General features: G+C 40.4%; 1 pseudogene across 1 annotated transcript; it reads left to right on the forward strand.

The window, feature by feature from the left end:
• Positions 1-7,427: 7,427 nt before the first annotated feature.
• Positions 7,428-7,992, forward strand: LOC308497268 (rRNA-processing protein FCF1 homolog; annotated as a pseudogene). The gene has a single exon. The product of its transcript is annotated as an rRNA-processing protein FCF1 homolog (transcript).
• The last annotated feature ends 10,003 nt before the right edge of the window (positions 7,993-17,995 follow it).

Here is a 17,995-nt window from a genome sequence, read left to right on the forward strand (position 1 = left end):
AAGTGCTTTGTAATGTGTCTATACTTAGGACATTATTATGATGAGGTATGTTCTACATTGCCCATTTTATTTTATTTACATTCTCATCTAAAGAATTAACATTAGCGATGTGAACTTCACTACCCTAGAGTAAACTAGGTGCTGTTCTCAGTATCTCACTCACTTTTGTTCACATCATCTACTCAATTACTAAATCCATCCAATTTTACTATTTAAAGACCTCCTGGACCTATCCCATTATCTCCAGCCACACATGTTAAGTGCATGGTGGAAAGTTCGTGAACTTAATTGTTTGTCCTTTCGCATATTGCATGTTCCGTGTAGTATGCTGTAATTACTTCAGGTAGTAGCCAGTCTGCCTTCGCATTGCAATCCATGTTCTCCAGACACCCCAGATAGACCTTCCAACATGCAGATCCTGTGATTTTACTGTCTTGAAATCCTCTTCAATGATTCCTCCTTATCTTAGGCTCCCTTTCCCAAAGTCCATTACAGGGATTTCCTGTCCTTGAAAAAGGAATTCTGAAGTAAATATAGTGTGCTAGGTTGCATTATAACTGATTCTGTATTCCTTCCCTGTTAATAGAATTGCATTTTGTCTTTGCAGTCCCACCCACAATAGCTGAGATGGATTTCCCTGCCTCACTAATTGTGGCTTAGCCGTGAGACTGGCTTTTGCCAATGAATGTGGGCAAATGCTACAGGGTGCCAGTTCCTTCCATTGCATACTCCCACTTGTTTTCCTGTGCTTCTGCCAGTAGTCATGAGGAGAACATTCCCCAGATAGCTGCCAGTCCTAGGTAAATGAGAGACACATGGAGAGATACGCAGTGTATGCCTGGTGCCTTCTATCTGGAGCCCAGAGCCTGGGTCCAGCCTAGCTTAAATGAGTTGCAGCAGGTCTAATGAGCATGACAAAAAAATGACCCATGAGCAAGACAAAAAAAATACATACATACATACATACATACATACATATATATATGTGTATATATATATATATATATATATATATATATATATATATATATATATGCTTCTTGTGTTCAGATATTGAGTATTGAGTTCTGGGGTGATTTTTTATGTAGCGTTATCAGAGCAAGAAGTATCGATATGCATAGTGTGAGAAATCGTGTTCTCAGATTAAGTTCAAGGTAAATCAGATGATAATCTGCCTGTAGTGCTCTGAGAAGTTCAGTGGAAGAGGTATGGATACATGCCTATGATTTGTGTATTCAAGTCAATAAATTTACTTTAATTTAAAATAATCAGCAGTCTTACATGAGATTACATTAGGCTTAGGCCTTGAAGGATAAATAGAATTTGTGTTTGCTGATGTGAAAAGGACAACATTCTAGACAGAAGAAACAACCGGGGCAAAAGCAGAAAAGAAGAGCAGAACGTGTACGTCAAATACTGAGTGATTTAATTTAGAGCCCAGAAAGTATTATAGTTAATGCTATTAATTATAATTTTTAAATTCTCTATTAATATTTCTGAATACATTAGTTAGACGTATACATATATATTCATTTAATATACACAATACTATGTATGAAGTAGGTATTATTATTATTATCTTCATTTTACGCATAAGTGAGGAAATCAAGGCTCAGAGGAGTTAAATAACTTGCTTAGCTAAATTAGTGTCAGAATGGGATCTGAACTCAAGTTTATCTGGATGCAGGCAAACACCACAAAGTGAATTTGGACAGGAAGATAGAATTAAATTTTGAAAGGCTTTTCATGATTTGCTACGTGGTCTATCCTACATTATACATGTACTAGAAAGATATCAAAGGGCTTTGAGCAATGAAATGATATCATGACCATGTCTTGCATCAATGTGCAAAGTGGAGTAAAGCTGGAAGAAAAATCACGGAGTCTATTCTAATAATCAAGATAAGAAAGAGTGTGAGCCTGAATGTGATGCACAGAAGACAGAAAGCAAGTGAAGAGGACGCAGACATGATGTTCAGTTGGGATGGTGGTTACTAATTCCAGAACACAGGATGGAAAATTTGTATCATTAAATGTTCATGATACAATTAAGACTAAACTATGCAATCCTGAAAAGCAACTTGCAACAGTAAGCTACCCTCAATTAAAGGCATTAAAGAATTAGAAATACAATTTAAAGGGTAAGAGGGACACATTAATTTCTTGGAACTACATGTATTAATTGGGACTTGAAATGGTTTGTTCAACAGATATTATAATGATTCATCAACATTTTGGTCACAAAACCAGATTTATTTTTTTCATAGTCCCTAACACTGTGCCTGACACAGAGAAGGTAGTCAATAACCATTTTAAGAAGTAAACAAGCAATTTATAAGAAACATTTATAATCTATAACCAAAATACATTATTATATGTTAAATATCTTTTACTTTAACTTTTTCCTGTATTTATAAGTTCATTGCCAGCAATGTGCTGTGATTTATTTTACAGAAACAGGCTATAAATTATGGTCTAGAATTCAGCCCACAAAATCCTGTTAATCATGTATGACTACAAAGAAAATAATGATGTTATAGAATATGTAATTCAATAAATCAAAACAGAAGAGGATGTAAAATATTTAGATTTCTAGGTTCATTTCATGATTTTTCCAATAACGCTCAACAAGGAAGCCATTCCTCCTATTTCATGTCTAATTTCAATTATAAATAAGTGGATTTTATTTTCTTTAACTGAGATGTTGTTCTCGTGCTAACTAACTTTATTTTGATCATAGTTGTTTTTTGGTTAGTGTATTGCATTAAAAGGAACAGAGAAGGTACAAACGGAATTATTCTTTTTTTCTGACAAAGTAGAAGAAAACAAATTAAAAATACAGAGAAAGAAAGGAATAAAACAATTCAAGTGAGAATTTTCCAGAAGTATTTTAAACAGAACCAGGTGAAACAAAAGTTAAAATGAAATGAAGTTAATAAACACTGAGGAAGCAACAATGGTTTCGATTATCACCCACATGGTCCACCAGATGGCCCCACTGGCCAAAAACAGCCTGGTATTGTAAAGTAGGATTCAAAGAGCAATTTAGCATAAGATTTAGGAGACTATTACAATTCAGATACTTATAAGAATTAAGTTCTTGAAATTTTTGGCTTACTTGTTTACATATGTTATTTCTCTTGACTTTGAGCTTCTCAAGAAGGATTTAATTTACCATAACAACATTTGAATCATTAACATTACCTACCCCATGCCTAACTGTTAGAAGACCTTAAGAGTTGTTTCATAATGAGTGAATGAATGAATGAATGAATAAATAAATAAATAAATAAATAAATAAATAAATTTATGTGCATTTTAATTTAACCAGTGATTTTTTTTGTTGTTGTTGTTATTGTTGTCATTTGCTATTTAATTTCTTGTTAGGACTAGGGAAATATTTTGATGATGATTATTCTCAAAGGTAAATTTCACTTCACATTTCTGACACTGGTGAGGTCAAAGACCACTTTTTTTGTGTGTGTCTGCTGATATACTGATTTTTAAAAATACAATGAGACCGTTTACATGCAATGGTTTACTTTTCATCTTATTGATCTCTTTAACCAAAGGCTACAAATTGTGCTGGTTAGAGGTAGGAGTTGTCTACTGAGCAAATTTGTGATCATAGGAGACAGGCCCAAATAACTTGAAGAAAATCTATTTGAATACCTGACAAGGCTAAAAATCTCCAAAGAATAATTCAAATAAGTTATTTCAGGTGTGGTCATGGCATCTGGAGACTGGTGTTGGAACCTTACCTCTGCTTCCATGCCCTTGGCATGCCTAACTTCCATTGGCCCAGTAATTAAGTGTTTAGTCTGGTCAAAGCCCATTTACCTGGGAAATTGATGCCTTCGAGTCTTTTTACATTAGCTTGCAACCCTTACTCTACCTGAAATCTCCTTCCTCACAAGTAAACCAACCATTCTTCAAAGTCCAATTCAGACGCTAACCCAGGTATAAAGCTTTCCCTGAGCCCTAGAACTGAAAGTTCTCATTCCTTCTCTGATGTCCACATGCTTTTATATCACTTTGTATTGCTATCTCTATAAATGTATAGTTTCCTTCTATTAATTTATATGGTGCGTATGATTGCAGTTTGGGTCTCAGATTGTTTGGGCTTTTTAACAGCTGCTAACCTGTTGATTGACATATAGTAAATTAATAATATTTTTAAAATGTGTTAATGGCCTCTTCTCTTTTGCCTTTCCATGAACAGAATAGTTCTCTTAGTCATTGAAAGACACTAATCTACTGAGGAAGAAGGGAAAGGTGCAGGAAATGGGCACCTTTTCCTTTGATTATAGCAGAAATGTAGAAGGGAAAGAATTCATATTTAGCTTCTAAAGTCCAAGATGAAATTTCTATGTAGCCAAACAATGAGTTTAAAAATTAGCGGGTATAGTGTAGAGAAGACGCCACTTGTAATTAAGATTGAGGCCATTAAAATTCATGATTTAGAGCATATAATAAGGGGAACTGAAAAACCCAGAAGTCCAAATGTCACAATGTCTGTCTCTAGATATGGTGGCAAAAAAAAGCAGAAAGAGGAGAGCAAGGAAGTCAGATCTTGTTTCTATTGCTCTCTATAGGGTCTACTTATGAGGGAGGCAAGTATAGAAACCCTATGGGATAAGAAAAGGAGACAGAACGATCTCACCTTACATTAACATGATGTGCCTCAGTGGAAAATAAAAAGGGAAACTATGCTGCATTCTGAAGGCAATTTTGTGCTGGAGAGCCACACAGAATATCTTTAATGAGAAAAGACACACAGGGTAGTACTGCTTTTAAAACAACTGTAACTTGTACTATGTCCACTCTGAGAGACCATGGACGTGGGTAGGAATCATTGTGCTGTACAAGGATAGGACTAGGCAGATGAGCCACAAAGCACCAGTGGACTTTGACAGTTGTCAAGTGTTTCTGAGCACACACTATAGCACAAGTGTCTAGATTCTAATTCCTGCTCTGCACTCACTAACTTTGTGACCTGAGAAATATCATAAGTTTTTCATCAGCACTCATATATAAATTGAGATATTAATAGTATTTACATTATAGCACTGTTGTAAGAGTGAAACAAATTAATTGACATGAAGCACTACTAATCATACATGGGATGGAGTAAACATTAATAAATGTTAGCTATCTTAAAAATTATTATTGTATTTCAGGAAATAAGCATCTATCTGTCAAAGAGTTTTCAGACATCTTCCAGTCACTTCACAGGTAAAAACACTTGTTATGTCAAATATATTTGTAACATTATGAATATCTTAATTCCATAAATTACATTAATGTGTATTCATACTAATACTTTTACTTACAAAAATAAAAAAATGTAATTTATGAATATTTAGTTTACAGAGCTCAACATATTCTACATTTCAAAAATTTGGCAAAAGCACGCTAGAATAAAATGAATCAATTATATGATTACAACATAAAAATGTGGGCAATATGTGTATTTATGTTTGCATCTTATGTTCAAAAAGTCAAGATAACATTTATAGCAAAGGAAACCTTGAAGGTCAGTTTTGTGGAGAATAGAACAATATCTACAAATCCCCACAGTGTTTTTTAAAGGGGGAAAAGTATACTTCAGGGACTGTGACAGTCATCATAAGAATTTAAGTGATGCGAAATGTGTGTGTAGTAAACATGGCTTTTAATGCTCCTGTGATAGAAAGTTGATGTTATTCACCCACCATGCTTTTTAATAGTAGTAGTGGATTTGAGCTGAATCTGTCACTCTCTTGTTTAATTCCACAAATGCCTGCATTTATGAAAATCTCACAAAATGAAGCCTGAATTTACAGAAAACTCCCAGAATAAAGCTTACTGACCTATGTGAATATTTAAAGTAGCAATATTTATCTCATTAGTACAAGGGGCTAACTATCTAAATATATCACTCAGAAAATATAGATATATCCGATTTTTAACATGTCAGCATTCAATTGAAAAATTAAGTCATTGATGTATGTTTCAGCTCTCTCTACCCCCTTCCCATACATGTAAGAGACTTATGTGCAGAAACCTGCCCTTTTGGAGATAAACATGCCTATTTGTAAGTGAACAGATGGTGTTGCTCAAGTTCAGAGACACATCTTAGGCAGAATCTCAGGGGGAGGAGGGACTCCTGGGGGAGGAGAGCTGGTGTTGTTTGAAAAGGTTTCCTGGGTGATTCTGATAGCCTCCCACCTCGCCCCCACTGTGCAGCACTGATTTGAAGCTTAAGGATACATAAATGTCATGTAGAGCTGATTTGAGCTGCAGAGTGAAAAATGAACTCTTTTCCTGGTAGAAACTTGTCTGATTGCATTTCTTTGCATTTTATGTCATAGTTTTCAAAGTCTGAACCTACCAAAAATATCCTAAAATTGACTTATTTAAAAACTTCTGATTAGGTCAAATACTACATTATTTCCATTTATATGGTGGTGCTAAATAGCAGGTCTAAGATATTTTTTATTTTAGGTAGGTTTCCATATACATAGGTTGCAATAAAAGGGGGTGACACACATATAGTATTATAATGTGAGCAACCACATCCACCAGTATTATTAGTGGAGCCTTTGAAGTACGTTTTGAGATTCACAATAATTAAAATAATTATAGCCAAAATTACCTTTGGAAAATCCTTTAAATCAATCATGAAGAATAGTATATGTTTTGTGTATACAAATTTTCCCAGTAATACTTATGCATGCTAAAATTTAAGATCTAAAGGAAGAGGGGGGAAGTCTATATGAAGGTATTGAAACATTCAAACCATTATGACTGATTGTTTATTATTATTATTATTATTGTTATTATTATTATTATTATTATTTTAAATTGCTGGGTCATAAAATAGTTCTATTTTTAATTTTTTGAGGAACCTCCATACTGTTTTCCATAGTAGCTGCACCAATTTGCAATCCCACCAACAGTGCAAGACAGTTTCCTTTTCCCCACATCCTCACTAACACTTGTTTGTTGATTTATTGATGATGGTCATTCTGAGAGGTGTGAGCTGGTTTCTCATTATGGTTTTAATTTGCATTTCTCTGATGATTAGTGATGTTGAGCATCTTTTCATATGTCTGTTGGCCATTTGTATGTCCTCTTTGGAGAAATGTCTATTCAGGTCCTCTGCTCATTTTTTAATTGGATTGATGTTTTTGGCATTGAGTTGTATGAGTTCTTTATAAATTTTGAATATTAACCCCTCATTGCATATATCATTAGAAAATATCTTCTTCCACTTAGTAGATTGTCTTTTCGTTTTGTTGATGGTTTCCTTTGCTGTGCAAAACCTTTTTAGTTGAATGTAGTCCGATTTGTTTATTTTTCTTTTGTTTTCCTTCCTTGGGGAGACATATTTTAAAAGATATTGCTGGTTGGTTTGTGATTCTGGAAGAAACAAGAGTGTGAACATGGGGAAGCTAAAGAAAACAAGAAATTATGGGACCATGAAGAAAATGCTTAGTCTCAGAGATCAGAGGTTTAAAGAAAAGGATAGATTAAAATCTAAAAAGGAAGATCCCAGTGCACTCAAGGAAGAAGAAGTCCCCCAACGTCCCCCTCCACCACCCCCATCCCCTGCTGTTCTTCCAGTATAACACATAGCTGGGCCCACCTTATTGCATCCTGGTTGACACCAACTTCATCAACTTCTCCATTAAAGCCAAACTAGACTTAGTGCAGTCAGTGATGGACTGTCTATACACCAAGTGTATCCCTTGTATGACTGCCTGTGTAATGGCTGAAATTGAGAAATTGGAGCAAAAGTTTTGAGTGGCTCTAAGGGTTGCCAAGGAGCCAAGATTTGAACTATTACCATGCACACACAAAGCAACCAGAAAGTGCTTCGTACAGAGAGTAACTCAGCACAAGTGTTATATTGTGGCACAAATGACCAGGACCTTAAATGAAGAATCAGGAAGATCCCTGGAGTTTCCATCCATGTACCTTTTTAAACACAGGTACAACATTGAGTAGATGATTCTGAAGCCCCTCGGTTCTAATTCTTAAAGGAAAAAATTTCTCTGCTTTCCTTCAACCAACTTTCTCTGTTGTCAGTTTACAAAACACGCTAAAGCGTGAATTATTATTCCACTCCCCCATTTGCTCTGTTATGAGCTGAGGATGGTTAAAGACACCCATTTTTTGATATTGTTTTGAAAATTATATTTTTGTATAATTTTAAAATTTGTTGCAGCTTTTTTATAAATCTGATGACTGCTCACAAATTAAAATATATATATTGCTAAGAGCAATGTCAAAGAGTTTACTGCCTATGCTTTCTTCTAGAAGTTTTATAGATTCAAGTCCAACATTTAACTTGTTAATACATTTTGAGTTTATTTTGTATATGAAGTAAAAAAAGTGGCCCAATTACATTTTTTTGCATGTATCTGTCCAGTTTTGCCAAGACCAGTTATTGAAGACACTATCTTTTCCCCATTTTGTTTCCTTGCCTCCTTTGTCATTGATTAATTGACATATAAAAAAGGATTTATTTGGGGGCTCTCTATTCTATCCCATTGATCTATATATCTGTTTTTATGCCAGTATCATCCTGTTTTGATTATTGTAACTTTGTAGTATAGTTTGATATTAGGGAGTGTGACACCTCCACTTTGTTCTTTTCAAGATTTGTTTTGCTGTTTGGGGTCTTTTGTGGTTCCATATAAATTTTAGGATCGATGTCCTAATTCTGAGAATGCCATTGTAATTTTCATAGGGATTTTGTTGATTTTGTGTATTAGTAATAAGACAATTTAACAACATTAATCTTTCCAATCCATGAGAAATGTATATCCTTCCCTTTATTTGTATCTTGCTCAATTTCTTTCTTCAGTGTCTTATAGTTTTCACACTACAGGTTTTTTACCTCTGATTACATTTATTCTTAGGCATTTTATGCTTTTTGATGCAATTGTGAATGGGATTGTTTTCTTAATTTCTTCTTCGGATAGTTCATTATTGGTGTATGGAAATGCAACAGATTTCTGTATATTGATTCTGTTTCCTGCAACTTGACTGAAGTCATTTATGAGTGCTAATAGTTTTTTGGTGGGCTCTTCAGGGTTCTCTACACATATAGTAACATGTTGTCTACAAATAATGAGAGTTTTACTTCTTCATTTCCCATTTGAATGCCTTTTCTTTTTTGATTGCTGTGGCTGGGATTTACACTGCAGTAATGATGCAGGCAGTCCAACGTTCCTGTATAGAGTCTCCTCCCATCCTCTGGAGGTGGAAGGGAGATAAACAATGGCGCTCACGGAACCCCTCTGACACAAACCTCCCCCCACCCAAATTCCCAAGGCCCCCAGAGAGCTGCGGGACTCCCCAGTCTTCTCTATGCAGTCTCTGTCTGGTTTGTTACAGAGAAAGTGGTCCATATGGAAGCAGCCTCTGGGCCCGCTCCATGTGCCCAGTAGTTGTGGGGAAAGCATGGAGCGAGCATGCGCTCAGGATGCCAGGTGCACCTCCTGCGGGGAGGAGCTGCTCTTGCCAGGGCGGCAAGGTGCCTGTGTTGCCGCCCTGATGTTCCTGCTTGCTGCAGGTGTTCCCAGGCCAGGGCTGCAGGCAGCGAAGCTGTGAATGCACCACAGTGACCCTGCAGGTAAGCCTAAGCCTGCAACAGAGCTCCCACCACCCCATCTGGGTGGATAGGACCATGAACAATGGTGCTCAGTGGCTCCGCCGTCCCGGAGAGTTTCCACAGCTCCTGGTGGGCTCCTAGGGCGCTCCAGCTTCTCTGTTGGGTCTCTTATGTATTGTCAGAGGCTGGCCATTCAACGCTAGGCCACCTCACAGGAGTAATTGCTACCTGTATTCGTGCATATTTGATCTTGCTCATGGGCTGGGCAAGTTCCGCATCCCTAGGTCTCTACCATTTTGGTCCTCTGGGTACTCTTTATGTGTAGGATTATGAAATATCACCTATCTTGTGAACCTCTCTGGAGGGTGTTAGCACTTTGTACGTGGAGTTGTGGCTGTGCTCACATCTCTTTCCTACCATATTCTTCCCTCCCCCTCAACACCATTATCTCTGTGCACTGCACCAGCTGGGAGTAGAACCCAACACCTTGTACAGATTAGACACTCCAACCCATTTATAACATTTGGTAAAATATTTGTATCGTATGAAGGCTATGCCAATGGAAACAATATTCAAAGCAATCCAGATGAGCAAAAGAATAAACTTACATGGCAACCACACAGATTCGCCAACTGAAATGAGTGCAGAAAGTTTGCAAGGCAGGCTGCCTGAGGTGCCAAGGACAGCAGCCTGAAGGAACGGCCAGGTGTATCTGTAATGTGGAGCCTCGCGCTTCCTCAGAGCAGTAGTACCAGCATTACCCTCACCTGGAAGACAAACACCAAAAAGGCCCATTATTGGAATTGGAGGGGGGGGCAGTTCTTAACTGCTTGTAGCTGCGCCCTGTCCCCTTCCTGGACAGATTAACCAGCTGCAAAGTCCAGAGCCAGGCCCTTACCCAAAGCAGCTACGTGCCACCGGCACCAGAGAAGTCTAGAAATGGCTAAATTGGCATCAGATGTTAGACTTCATGCCAACACTTATAACCCATGTGAAGCTACAGTGTGATTGTGGGGACAAAACCCCAAAAAACAGTTTCCAGGCTCTCGGCCTCACATAGAAAGGTGCTGGCTCGGGTAGTAAATGGCCATTAACTGTGATCAGATGCCAGCAGCTGTGGCTAGTTGGCCGTCAGCTGTAACCCGTAAGCCATTGGCCACTAATATAACGGCTGTGGCTACGCTAGCAGAGAATGGAATGGGGGCTAGCAAGAAGATGGTGGCTGGCAAGTGCGGACTGCTATTAGGCAGATTATGTAGATCCTGCTTCCTGTGTCTCCAGCCCAGACGCCAGCGAGAATATATTGGTTTGACTCCCCTACTTATGGCTCCATGGGTGTTCCTTTTTGGCCTTACCGTGTCCTGCTGTGGGGACAAAACCCCAAAAAAACAGTTTCCAGGCTCTCGGCCTCACATAGAAAGGTGCTGGCTCGGGTAGTAAATGGCCATCAACTGTGATCAGATGCCAGCAGCTGTGGCTAGTTGGCCGTCAGCTGTAACCCGTAGGCCATTGGCCACTAATATAACTGCTGTGGCTACGCTAGCAGAAAGGGAATGGGGGCTAGCAAGAAGATGGTGGCTGGCAAGTGCGGACTGCTATTAGGCAGATTATGTAGATCCTGCTTCCTGTGTCTCCAGCCCAGACGCCAGCGAGAATATATTGGTTTGACTCCCCTACTTATGGCTCCATGGGTGTTCCTTTTTGGCCTTACCGTGTCCTGCGTTCTTGGGCGGGGAGTGGGAGCTGAGACCCTGCATGACAAATGGCGCAGCGAGCAGGGTCCCCTGCGACACATGACGTAGTCGGCAGGATACGGTGCTGGCCAAAGCTTTTCGAAGGGCAGTGGAGCAGTTTGTGCGTATGAAAGCTCAGTCTGAGGAAGACCAGGAGGAGCAGCTGCTGGAGAGCTCGATTCCCGTGGAGGGGTGGGAAGATGTGAATGGTTCCCCAACCAGCAGAGGCCGGAGAAAGCGGAGAAAGCAGAGGTTGTTGCTGCTCTGTGGGCTGGGAACTGCTTGCTGAGGCAGCCTGGATGCAGGACTTGTAGTCCCAGGAGGATACACTTGCTGAGTCCTCCGTGGGAGGTGAGGGTGAGGTCAAGGTCATCCCTCACCCCCAGGACAGCCCTGGCGATTGACTATGGACTATGGGGAATTGCCTTCCATCCCTAATTTAATGGACGCTTGACTGTTTGGGAACATACCACCATGTAGTGGGACTGGCGGATGTTTGCTTTTGTGTCTTGACTGGCTGCCATTGATAATATGTAAGCACCTTGATGTGAGCCGCTGTTGTTCCAGCACAGTACCCCGAGAGGCCCAGAGAGAGAGTGGCAGTGCCCTGAGAGCCCTGGCTGTGTCCAGGAAGTCTGGCTGTGTCCAGAGAGAGTGGCAGTGCCCTGAGAGCCCTGGCTGTGTCCAGGAAGTCTGGTTGTGTCCAGAGAGAGTGGCAGTGCCCTGAGAGGCCCTGGCTGTGTCCAGGAAGTCTGGCTGTGTCCAGAGAGAGTGGCAGTGCCCTGAGAGGCCCTGGCTGTGTCCAGAAAGTCTGGCTGTGTCCAGAGAGAGTGGCAGTGCCCTGAGAAACTCTGGCTGTGCCCGGGGAGACTGGTGGTACCCTAAGAAGCCCAGGAAGTCTGGCTGTGCCCAGAAGTACTGTGGTGGTGCCCTGAGAAAACCTGGCTGTGCCCAGGGAAAACAGGTGGTACCCTAAGAAGCCCAGGATGTCTGGCTGTGCCCAGAAGTACTGGTGGTGCCCTGAGAAACCCTGGCTGTGCCCAGAGAGCCTGGCTGTGTTCAGGATAGGGCATTCACCTCCAGGCTCCTTGCACAGGGCCCCTCGCAGAAGACGCTTGTCGCGTAGATTGTGAGGCGAGACCCTGTAGGGGTGGAGTGTGGGGACAAAACCCCAAAAAAACAGTTTCCAGGCTCTCGGCCTCACATAGAAAGGTGCTGGCTCGGGTAGTAAATGGCCATCAACTGTGATCAGATGCCAGCAGCTGTGGCTAGTTGGCCGTCAGCTGTAACCCGTAGGCCATTGGCCACTAATATAACTGCTGTGGCTACGCTAGCAGAAAGGGAATGGGGGCTAGCAAGAAGATGGTGGCTGGCAAGTGCGGACTGCTATTAGGCAGATTATGTAGATCCTGCTTCCTGTGTCTCCAGCCCAGACGCCAGCGAGAATATATTGGTTTGACTCCCCTACTTATGGCTCCATGGGTGTTCCTTTTTGGCCTTACCGTGTCCTGCGTTCTTGGGCGGGGAGTGGGAGCTGAGACCCTGCACGACACCTGCGTTCTTGGGCGGGGAGTGGGAGCTGAGACCCTGCACGACAAATGGCGCAGCGAGCAGGGTCCGCCGCGTGACAGTGATATAACCAGTAGGACCCTGTTCGCGCTGATTCCTGGCTTGGGATGTGTTCCTTCTGAGTTTCTAAGAAAGGCCCGACTGAAGTGCCCACGCACAGGTGTCGGGGCGGTAAAACAAGCTTCACTGGTTCCTCTTTGGCGAACAGGGAGACTGAGGGACACAGCAGAGGGAAGTCCAGGTAGGGGTCAGAGCCCAGGCCGGCCTGGCCAGGACCCAGCTAGAGCGTCAGCGCCAAGTCAGACCCCCTGGCCACCCTCTGCTTCCACGACCCCTGGGAGCTTGCGGCTGACCCGTAGGACTCACTACGTCAATGATCTGCAGGAGGCTCAGGGCGAAGATGGTAAACAGCTGCGAGTCGTTGGCCAAGGTCCTCTCCAAGGGGCTGTACTTCAGGCCAGCTCCTTGTAAAGCTTCCTTTGGCACTCGCCTTGAAGAGACACACGTAGAAGCAACACTGCCAGTGCCAGCCAGACCGAGCGGCGACTGCTGGGTCCCTGAGTTGCAGCAGGTCGGCTCGCCCCTCATCTAGGCTGTCAGCCAGGCCACACCTGCAGCTACCAAGCCCCCTCAGGTGGTTATTGAATCCAAAGACGTGAGGGATGCCAGGGAGCAGAGCTAGAAAGGTACCCTGGTTTCCATCAGGGGGTAAATAATCTTTGCGACATCCGAAGGGTGTTACCTGTGCTCCCTTGGAAGTACCAGAGGTTCCCATCTTTGTGAGGGTGGGATAACTCCATTTTCTTTGTTTAGATACTGTTGTAATCAGAAGAATTTGGAATACCTAAAGAGGAGAAATGATCAGAATTGGATGAGTAGGCTATGGAAAGAATTGTGTTTGAAGTTCTGGTTTGATAAGTCAGTGGATGACAGAGCCCTATAGCCCAGTTCTGAGCTCACCTGTTCCCTGGAAGGGATTGTATATGTAAAAAGAGAAAAAGACTAAAGCAAATGAGAACCATGCCAGAATCCACGAGAATGCTGGGGCATAGAAAAATCTAGCTTATCACTGAGAGCTTGTTTGTCCACTAGGCCAAATGCCACTTGGCTAACGATGGTCTCTACAGTTTGTGTTTTCCTTGTGAGACAACTTGCCCTGATTTTCAAGGTTAGTAATTGGTGTGTGGTGGTCCTGGTCAGGTGTGTATGTGCATGCCTCTGTAGCGGGTATGTCAACCAGCTTTTTCTTCTGGGATTCAGGCAAAATACTGGTGTCATTGGTTTTCCAGTATTTACAAGTAATGTTTCAGTAAATTTTGCATATACACACATACTCCCAATTTTACCCTCCTTACAACCTGGGACTCTCAGTTCCCTTCTAACATTTTCAATCCCGTATACTGCCCTTCTACTACCCATTTTTTACCTGCTACTTCAGTTTTTCTCTTTCCACGTTTCCCTTTTTTTTTTTGCCTTCATCCATCTTCTATGAAGAGCCAAAGCATGACTGTTTTTACTATGATGATTAGAACTAGACCCTAGGGAATATAATTTTCCAGATGAGGAAACTGATCTCCAGAATATCAAATTGACTTGTTCAAATAAATGTGACTTACTGACAGAATCAATACTACAATGATGTCTTTTGATTTTTTTGTCATATTGGAAAGACTGTAAAGTAGGATATCTGATGTCATTTCCACCTTTGATATTTACTAGCTATCTGATTTGGGGCAAGTTACTTAATCCAACCAAGTATATTTTGTTTTTAAAATAGTAGTGATGAAACCTGAATAAAGAGAGTTGTTTTGAAGCATCATTATGTGAATGGATATAATATGACTTAATACCATGAATGGGATATAGTAAGTGCACAATACATTTGATTTTCCTACCAAGTTCAATGCTTTCCCTTTTATGTCACATCACCTTGAAATCTACCTTTTAGTTCACTCTTTTCTCTTCTGCAGAATTGCTCTGTTTTCTTGTTCTTTTTATTTCACTTTCTTTTCTCTCATTCAAGTATCTATACTCAGACTTCAGAAGCTGGAGAAATCTTTTCCAAATCTGCTAGTGGTATCTTGAGTGATAGAGTAGTTTTGGATCTGTCCTGGTTTGTATAAAATCCTGAAGATGGAAAGTCACACACTGGCAGGCCTTGTCGAGTACTTCTGCACATATGAGTGTTAAAGTAGCCCAGAGCTGCAGTGGCTCCCCCTCCTGCAAGTATAGGGAGTTTCTGACCTCCCTAAAGGACTTGACTTTTGCCTAAAAATAGTGCTATCACAGCAGCTCTGCTTTTCTCTGGCCATTGGCAGAAAGCACAGAACTTGAGAGGTAGTCAACGAATATTTATGAAATACATAAAGGAAGAAATGACTGAGTGAATATTTAAGTCCTTGTTTCCCTCTCTAATCAGGGCAGAGATGAAGTGTTTCTGTGCAGGAATCAGTGTCTTACATATGGTGGCCCACTTTTGCACTTGTCTGTGTAGAAATTTTAAACAGTAGGCTAGCTTACCATCTTAGAACCAGCTGCCCCTCCAGCCCCTCCTGATTCTGTTGACCTCATTGAAGGGCTGAGATACCGTTTAATCAGTTCTCCGTAATGACACTGTCAAATTCAAGGGCAGAAGGCAGGGTGATGTTTCAGGGACATTTCTGAACACTTACTCCTGAATTTTCCACTTGCCTTTCCCTGCCCCCACATATTGCTCAAGTCCACTTCATTTGGGAGTTTTATTTCTCATATTGCCATCTATACCCTCCCTTAGGTTTAATATTTTGACTTTGGCATCGACAGCAGCCTATTTCCCTCAAAATAGTTGAGACACTATGAGGTTTTCAAAATAGCTTTGCTACATTAAAATGTAAAACACACAGCAGATAAATAGTTTGTGGGTTTCTTCCCTTCTAGATGGTGCTTCTTGGCCTTTGTCAGCATCTCATTTAACTTCATGCCCTCCTGAGTCTCTGATGGATTCTACTGATGACATCTTTTCTACCTGGACATCTCTTTCCATTCAAGGTCAAATGTAGAAGGCTTTGCCCCAAATTCTTTATTCCCTCTAACCGTGTATAAGCTTCAAGTCCCAAAACTATGCATTCCCTAGTCAATGGCCAGATGGGGGAGGTAAAGCAATGTGTGATCTCATTCTCCTTCTTCAGATTATCTGTTTAGCCCCACCCTGCATAATTTCCTGGTTTACTTCTTAAACTAACTTTTTACCTCACATGAAGACAACTCTTTAATGTCCACTTATTATGGAGTTTCCTGTTAAATAACTATTCATCAGCCAAATCAACTTAGTTCTTGTCTCTGCAATAATCACTAACCCTTCCCAAGAAAGACATAATCACTCCCTTCCCTGAACATACTATTTATTTGCATATCTGTGCCTACCTCTTTAGTGTGAAGACCTTGGAGAAAGCTTCCATGGTTTTGAGTTTTATATCCCCAGATGCTAGCATGGTCCCTGCCAGAGTGGGGTCCCCCAACATATGACAGCACTTGACATATATCAATCCTGATATCTGTCCATTGTAGACACATATAGTAACAGATAAATCATGTGCTCTAACTCACCTAGTACTTGTTTAGTTCTGATTTTTCAGATCCCCTGATCTGGTGTGAATTCTGGCCTTTCAACTCTCATACACCTTCCCTGTAAAAACTACAGATCTGGTATGAAACCCCTTCCTTCCCATGGAGATTTTCCATAACAGATAAAATTAGTCAATGCCAGCTGGTTCTGTCTTTTGCCAGTCTTCCCATTTCTGTAATCTCCCATGATAAATCTCAAATTATAAGACTGCTATATTTCCCCATATAACTCCGGGATAAAAGTGAGGATCTGACCGAATACAGAGGACTAACTGAAGGAAACAGAAGAAAATGTAGAAGAAATAGTTTGCTCTTCTTTTATAATGGGCAGGGGCATTTGTAAAATTAGACTGAGTCAATTAAAAGTATGAAAATCTTGTAGATCAAAGATGTTTCAGGCTTGGCCTGTATATTTCATTTCACTACTACCACTTCTTACCCCCCACTGTCTCTAAGAGGTCTTCCATAATTAGCTTCCTAAAGAGGGTGCCCACCTCCCTCTCCACTCTTCATCACATTTCCCACCACCAGACTTCTCGGTCTTCTCCAACTAAATGAAAGCACCATGAAGACAGGGATCTTTCTATCTTATTCTCCACTGATTCCATAGTGCCCCTCACACTGCCTGGCACATGGTAGCTATCCAGTAACTGCTTGAATAACTAAATGAACAAGTGTCACTTTTTAAGGATCTGGAACTTTAAATTCCCAATTCACACTTAAATAGTCTATCCTGAATTATTAAATTTTAGAATTATTAAATATCAGGACATTGACAATAATTTGATAGTTCCATTCAATACAAACAATTATTAAACACTAGCTTCACTTTGTGAGTGCTAATTAAAAAAATATCTCATTCAGAGAAGAATAGTTTAGGATGAAGTGTTGATAACAGAAGGAAAAAAATCCTACCGCAATTGTTATGATAAGGACAATTTAGAAAGTGAGAACTATTCTAAGGAAAATAATGTACTTGGAAAAATAACAGTCTCAGTGGAATACAGTTAGCAGAATACACATCAGTGGCTTAAATGCGTATATAAATGGGGTGTTACAGTCCATGCATTAAATATCCATATTTGAGTGTCTGCCTAAATGGATGGTGCTTAATATTTAAAATGCTATATTCAAATATATTGTTCAAATTGATTAAAACAAAAAGTTTTAAGATAGTTATTAGTGTAGAGATGCAGCACATTCTAATGCATTTAATAAAATTCCTTTCCTGTCAAAAATATATTTTTAAAGTGAAGAGATTAGAAAAAATACTTATTTAAAAAAATTAAAATCAAGACAGATGATAAATCATGTAGATGCTTTACATTAGCAGTGTCTATGTAAAGACAAATCCTAGGGCAGAGAAGAATGCATGTGTACACACACACACACACACACACACACACACACACGCAAACACACAAACTCGTGATATAGTGATATATAAACTCTTGTGAGAGTTGATGAATCAATGTAAGTGGTAGAG

Source organism: Rhinolophus hipposideros, assembly GCF_964194185.1.
Source record: "Rhinolophus hipposideros genome assembly, chromosome: 1".
Classification (NCBI taxonomy): Eukaryota; Metazoa; Chordata; class Mammalia; order Chiroptera; family Rhinolophidae; genus Rhinolophus; species Rhinolophus hipposideros.